Source organism: Arachis ipaensis, chromosome B7, assembly GCF_059453495.1.
Source record: "Arachis ipaensis isolate K30076 ecotype BB chromosome B7, ASM5945349v1, whole genome shotgun sequence".
Classification (NCBI taxonomy): domain Eukaryota; kingdom Viridiplantae; phylum Streptophyta; class Magnoliopsida; order Fabales; family Fabaceae; genus Arachis; species Arachis ipaensis.
This window is the reverse complement of record NC_142442.1, coordinates 115,791,277-115,798,355: the sequence shown is the minus strand read 5'-3', so window position 1 is coordinate 115,798,355 and position 7,079 is coordinate 115,791,277. Positions and strand designations below refer to the sequence as shown.

General features: G+C 39.6%; 1 non-coding gene across 1 annotated transcript; it reads right to left on the bottom strand.

Moving 5' to 3' along the window:
• Positions 1–6,053: 6,053 nt before the first annotated feature.
• LOC148553819 (small nucleolar RNA R71) lies at positions 6,054–6,157 on the bottom strand. The gene has a single exon (XR_015892517.1). It is a non-coding gene; the product is annotated as a small nucleolar RNA R71 (small nucleolar RNA).
• Between the last annotated feature and the right edge of the window lie 922 nt (positions 6,158–7,079).

Sequence of the window (7,079 nt, the reverse complement as noted above, 5' to 3'; positions counted from 1 at the left end):
GGAAAGTTACCTTCATCCCATTATTCTGGGGAGACCATTTCTTGCCACTACTAGAGCCCTGATAGATGTGGAACAAGGAGAGTTAATCCTGACAATACATGATGAACACCTCACCTTCCATGTTTTCAAACCTACATCTGAGTCTGAGCTAGAACCTAAAGAGTTAAAGGATGATCATAGCAACATGTGCACAAAGGAAAGCAACAGTAAATCAGTAGCTGAACCACTGAAACAGTCTTTGGTCAACAAGCAAGAAATTCAAGAGATACAGCAACCAGGAGAACTCAAGAAAGAACTGAAGCCACAAGAGTTGAGAGGAGCAACTAACAAGGAACTTCCTGACACAGTAATCACTGGAGCATCACTAGAAGAAGAGGAAAGAGTTGTGAAGAAATTGTCAAGGGGATGGAGAAATAAGAAGATTCTTACAGAGGGTTTTTCCCCTGGAGACAAGGTGATATCAGCCCACCATCCACCAACCCCACCCCATCTTCCAACCATTCCATCTCAATTACCTCAAGTGTTCACCATTAGAAAGGTCTTCTCCCTGGAACATGTCAAAATCATTAAGGAATCAAGTGGAGACCACTTCACTGTAAGGGGAGAAGACCTAAGGCACTATAATCCACCCTGACAAAGACCAACCGTCAAGCTAATGACGCTAAAGAAGCGTTCTATGGGAGGCAGCCCATGATTTAGTTTTCCTTGTTTTTAATACTTCAGTATGAATAATAAGTGTTGCTCTAACATGAATTCAATCTCGTATAGACAATTTTGAGAATTATCCATGACATTGTGAAGCATATAATCCAATTCTAAGTTTGGTGTGCATACAGGCACACTAAGATACCTTTCAAAAAAATGATGATCATATTGACATTTCGACTTGTGTTTCCTGGAATATATAACCAAACATTAAGTTTGGTGTTCTATATATATTGCAAGAACAAGTCATGAGAGTCAAAGTTCTTTTGAGTTCTGAAAGTCATGAAAGTGCAACCATGTTTATATAATCTTTAGTTCATGTTTAGAAATAGAAAAATAAAGTGTTTCTCATGATGGTTTAACCAAAAGTAACACTAATCCCGGAGAGATCTCAATGACAATACTTGGAGGAAGTAACACTTTGAACCATATAACCAAACACTAAGTTTGGTGTCCTCCAAGACCATATATGGTAGCACAAAAAGAGTCACGGTTGGTTAAACAAGCATAAGGAATGCTAGTCAAATTTTTAGTTTTAAATATTAATTGTTCGACCGATTCAGCTGCCAGTTCGCGGTTTTACTCAATTTTTCGCAGAAAATACATTTTTCAACTCAGAAATATCTAATGAGTCCAAAAATTATATTTAAATCCTCAAATTCTCATTCTAAATTTTCGGATCCTACTTTGGGCAATATTAATTATTTACTTAAATGATTAATTAGTCTCGATTCTTACATTCTCCCCACCAAATAAGAAATTTTACCCTCAAAATTTAATGATTACCTGAGAATATCTCGGGGTAATCCTTCCGCATCTCGGAATCCAATTCCCAAGTATGCTCTTCCACTCCTGCTCTTCTTCACACTAGTGTCATGAATTCACACTGGTGTTACTTGAAACGTCAAGTTCTCCCTCAACTCAACTGACTCGGGCTCTAACACATGAGCCGCATCCGACGTATACTTACGGAGTTGTGACACATGGAATACGTCAAGCAAGTTAGATAAGTGAGGCGGCAAAGCTACTTGATATACCACCGGCCCGAATCGCCTCAGAATCTCAAACGGTCCAATGAACCTCGGATTCAACTTCTTTGTTTTGATTGCTCTTCCGATCCCAGTTGTCGGTGTAACCCTCAGGAATACATGTTCTTCCACTTCAAATTCCAACGGTTTCCTTCAGTAGTCTCTGCTACCAAATTAGCACCTAAAACACTTACTTCACCAGTCTCATACCAACAAAGTGGAGATTGGCACTTTCACCTATACAGGACCTCATACAGAGCCATCCCAATGCTCGCACAAAAGCTATTGTTGTACGCAAACTCCACTAATGGCATGTAACGGTCCCAACTTCCAGGTTGATCCAAAACACATGCTCTTAGCATATCTTCCAACATCTGAATAGTCATTTCCGACTGTCCATTCGTTTGTGGATGATATGCAGTACTGAGACATAGCTTTATACCGAAAGCTCTATGGAAAGCTCCCCAAACCCTTGATGTGAATCGGAAATTACGGTCTGACACTGTGCTCGATGGCACACCGTGCAATTTCACAATCTCCTTGATGTACAAACTTTCCAATTCCTCCATAGAATAGTTTACTCGGATAGGCAAAAAATGAACGAATTTGGTTAAGCAATCCACGATCACCCAAACCGCATCAAATCCCGACCTAGTCCTCAGTAAACCGGTCACAAAGTCCATCGCAATTCCTTCCCACTTCCATTGAGGAATCTCAAGTGATTGTAATATTTCTGACAGTTTCTGATGCTCTATCTTCACCTTCTGGCACGTCAAACACTTGGATACAACTGTAGCTACATCATTCTTCATCCCAGGCCACCAGAACATTTTCTTTAAGTCATAATACATCTTTATACTTCCGGGATGAATAGAAAATCCACTGTTGTGAGCTTCCGATAACAAGTCTTGTCTCAAACCCCCGACATTCGGTATGCAAATTCTCCCCTTATATCTCCACAACCCTTCATCATCCTTAGTGAACTCTCCATGCTTTTTCTTGCCAACTGGTTGAAATAATTGCTGAAGCTTTTGTTCATCTTGCTGAGCCCTCTGTATCTCTGATTTAAATGTACTTGAAATCTATAACTGATTCAAACAAGCTCTTCCGTCAACTTCACCAATATCCAGCTTAAGATCCACAAACTTATCCACTAACTCCTCTTCCTTTTTCTCATCCAAGCTACTGGTAAAGACTTCCGACTCAACATGTCCACCACCATGTTTGCCTTTCCAGGGTATTTACTTAGTTCAAAATCATAATCCTTTAGCAACTTGATGCCAGGGAATCTTAGGCTAGTTTCACTAGCCTTTTTCTTTGTTTTTAATAGGTTTTATGCACTTTCTTGAGCTATAAGTAAGCAATTGGGTTAGAAATTTATGTACGCCTAAAATCATTCAACCATGATTAATTTGATGCAATTTCATGAGAATTATGCCATAATTACTTGTTTGCTAAGAATGATGAGAATTCTCATGACTTTAGCAAGGCTTTGATGCATGTATTGGTTGATGATAGGTGAAAGAAAATATGGAGGAAGGTTGAAGAAGGAGTCTGGAAAAGATGAAGAAGAAGCAACGTTGGTGGCCAAGTTAGACCACCAACGTTGCCTCAAACGTTGGAAGAGAAGCAGAGCAATTGTCTACATAAGTTGATGATGCTCACGTTGGAGGGAGCATTGGACATCCAATGTTACCTCCAACGTTGTGATAAAATGTTCAATTCTGGAGCTGAATGATTTTTAAGCGACGCATACGCGTGAAAGAGCAAAATTTCTATATCCACGCGCAAGTGTGAGTCACGCGCACGCGTGGAATGACAAAATTGACCATCCACGTGTACACGTGGGTCATGCGTATGCGTCACTAAATGAACCGTTGGAGTCCAACGTTGCCTCAAACACTAGCTTCCAACGTCCGTGATGAGGAGCCCAGAATTTGGATTTGAAAAACTTGAATCGACGCGTACGGGTCAATGATGCGTACGCGTGGATGGGAAAAGGGCGAATCACGCGTAGGTATGGAGTACGTGGACACGTGGATATGCCAATATTGGAAGGAATGTTGGAGGTCTAACGCTGAGGCCAAAGTCCCCTGCATGGTTATAATGCTAGAAAATGAAACTTTTGCATCCACGCGCACGTGTGCAGCACGTGCACGCGTGGATGAGCAATTTTACCCCATGGGCGCAAATGCGCAAGGCACGCGTACGCGTGGGTAGCGGAATATTGGCCCTCCAACGTTGAGTCAAACGCCAATAATAGCAAAGTTATCTGGTTTTTCTAAAGAGCGTTTGAGTCAATGTTGGCCATCAAATGTTGACTCCAATATAAAGCATCAGAATCTGCAATTCAAACAGATCTCTTCTCAATAGCAAGGGAAACCAATTGGAGCCAATTCAACCCAATTCCATCAAGGCCAAAAGTCCAATTCAGAGATTGAAGATCAATGGAAGAGAGTGTATAAATAGCTTAGAATTTGAGTTTGTAAGGACTTTTCCTTTTTTTACTTTTTTTTTCACTTTACTTTCTACTGCACTTTGGATTTCTCTGTTGAATTTCCTACAATGTATCTTTCAATTCCAATTTTTATTTTGAGAGCTATGAACATCTAAACCCCTTTCATTGGGTTAGGGAGCTCTGTGTAAATTCAATGGATCAATACTAGTTTTCATTCTTCTTCTTCTTTCTTTTCTCTTGATTTTACTAGAAAGCTTTCATTCTTCATCTAGTTGGATAGTTATCTTGGGAAAGAAGCTATTCATAATTGGATCTCCTCGGAACCTTGGGAGAGGAATGAGGAGATCATGCTAGAATTGTTTTCTCACATTGGATTAGCTTGGGGTTTGGATGGATATAGTGACATGTAATCCTACCAATACTTTCATCTATGAATTTGTGTGGTATAATCAGTGACCAAACTTCATCTCTTCTCATAAGCACTTAAATCAAAGAATTGGTCAATTGTTCATGCTTAGAGAGATTAGATTACCAAGGAATTGGGATCTAATCACTTAAGATTGCCAAGGAGATCAACGAATGCATTGATTGAGGAAGAGATGAGAAATGAATTTGATCCGGAGAATTCTCACATCTCTTGACCCCAATAAATTTCCCCATCTCCGATCTACCCATTCTTTTATATTCTGCTTCTTTAATTTCATGCTTAATCCCCATTCCCATTTAATTTCTTGCAATTTAAGCTTCTGTCATTTAATTTCTACAATTTAATTTCTGTTCATTTAATTCTTACAATTTATGTTTCCCGCCAAATTTACATTTTGCAATCTCAATTTCAATTCCGATTTAGCTCAACTAGCATAATTCTCTAATTTACATTGATCAATCTACTAATCCCTGTGGGATTCGACCTCACTCTATAGTGAGTTTTTACTTGACGACAATCAGGTGCACTTGCCGGAAGGAAATTTGTTGAGAGGCAAGTTTACGTGAATCAAGTTTATGGCGCCGTTGCCGGGAATTGGTTTTGTATTGAGAATTACTAAATTGAAGGATAACTAGATTGAGCACTTTACTTTTTCTTTTGATTAATTGAATTTTAATTCAGTTGTTCATTTTATTCTCAGCCATTTTTAGTTGTTTCTCTTTAATTTCTCGTACTTCTTTACTTTCCAGCAAGCTAACCTACTAACTATTTGATAAATTGTTCTAACCAAGCTAACTATATTCTATTTTAGCAGATTATACACTTGCTGTTTCTTGTACTTGTTCATTGTATGACAGGTAGAAGAGAGGTTTCAACCTCCTTTGATAGTGAACCGAAAATAACCTTCCTGAGATTAAGGAGGGAAGCAAGAGAAAAGAGGGTTGTTGGTGCAGAAGAAGAGGAGGAAGACTTTGATATAACCATAGAGGATGATATGGAAAACCATCATGAAGGAGAGGTGAACAATCATGCCAAAAGAGGTGGAGCTAACCCTGCTGGACAAGAGAGGAGAGTTCTGGGATCATACATCAATCCAAACCCAGGAAATTGTGGTAGTAGCATTCAAAAGCCAACCATTCATGCTAATAATTTCGAATTGAAGCCTCAGCTCATAACTCTTGTCCAGAACAATTGTTCTTTTGGAGGAAGTTCACAAGAGGATCCTAATGAGCATCTCACTAAATTCCAAAGGATATGTGACAAAGTTAAATCTAATGGTGTTCATTCTGACACCTATAGATTGCTACTGTTTCCATTTTCTTTGAGGGACAAAGCATCAAAATGGCTAGAATCATTTCCCAAGGAAAGCTTGACCACCTGGGAGGATGTAATGAACAGATTCTTAACAAGGTTCTACCCTCCACAAAAAGTAAACAGGCTGAGAACTAAAGTACAAATTTTCAAACAACAGGATGGTGAGACTCTATATAAAGCCTGGGAGAGATTCAAGGATTTGACAAGGAAATGCCCACCTGACATGTTTAATGAGTGGGTGCAAATCCAAACTTTTATGAAGGACTAAATCATGAATCAAAGAAGGCTGTAGACCACTCATCTGGAGGTTCCCTAAACAAGAAGAAGACCATTGAAGAAGCCATTGATGTTATAGAGACAGTGGCTGACAATGAGTACTTTTATGCCTCAGATAGGAGCAACAACAGGGGAGTCTTGGAATTAAACCATATGGATGCAATTTTGGCCAAGAACAAGATGATCACCAAGCAACTAGCTGAACTGACCAAGCAAATAGAGAAGAATCAGGCTGCAGCTGTCCACACTCAACCATCACCCCAAGAAGAGTTGGACACAGAAGAAGGAGTTAACTAGGAGGAAGCTAATTATCTTGAAAATTCATCTAGGCCAGCTAATGATCCATACTCTAAAACCTATAACTCTTGTTGGAAGAACCACCTAAACTTTGGGTGGGGAAACCAACAAAATCAAGGCCAAGATCACAGACTCCATAATCTAAACCAATATAACAACTCTACTCACCAGAACTCCAACCAAAGACCATACCAGACCAAACAAAGCACTTATTCATAGCCACCATACCAAAGCCACAACAACCACTATAACACCCCAATTCCAACCAACCATCACCACCTGATGATGACAGGATGGCCAAAATGGAAGCCATGCTTGCATACCTTAGCAAGGAGTGTGAAGACATGAAGAAATTTAGGGAAAAAGTGAGAGGTAGTATAAAAAACCGAGGGTAGGTCCTTAAGAATCTCAAATCTTAGGTAGGACATCTTTTACAATAATTTCCCAAGCCCACCGATAGCTTCCCAAGTGACACTGAAAAGAACCCAAGAGGAGAGACCAAAAAAGTAAGGTGGGAAGAATGCAAGTCAATCAATCTAAGCAGTGAAGAAGGTCTGAAGGAAGAATGCTTCAG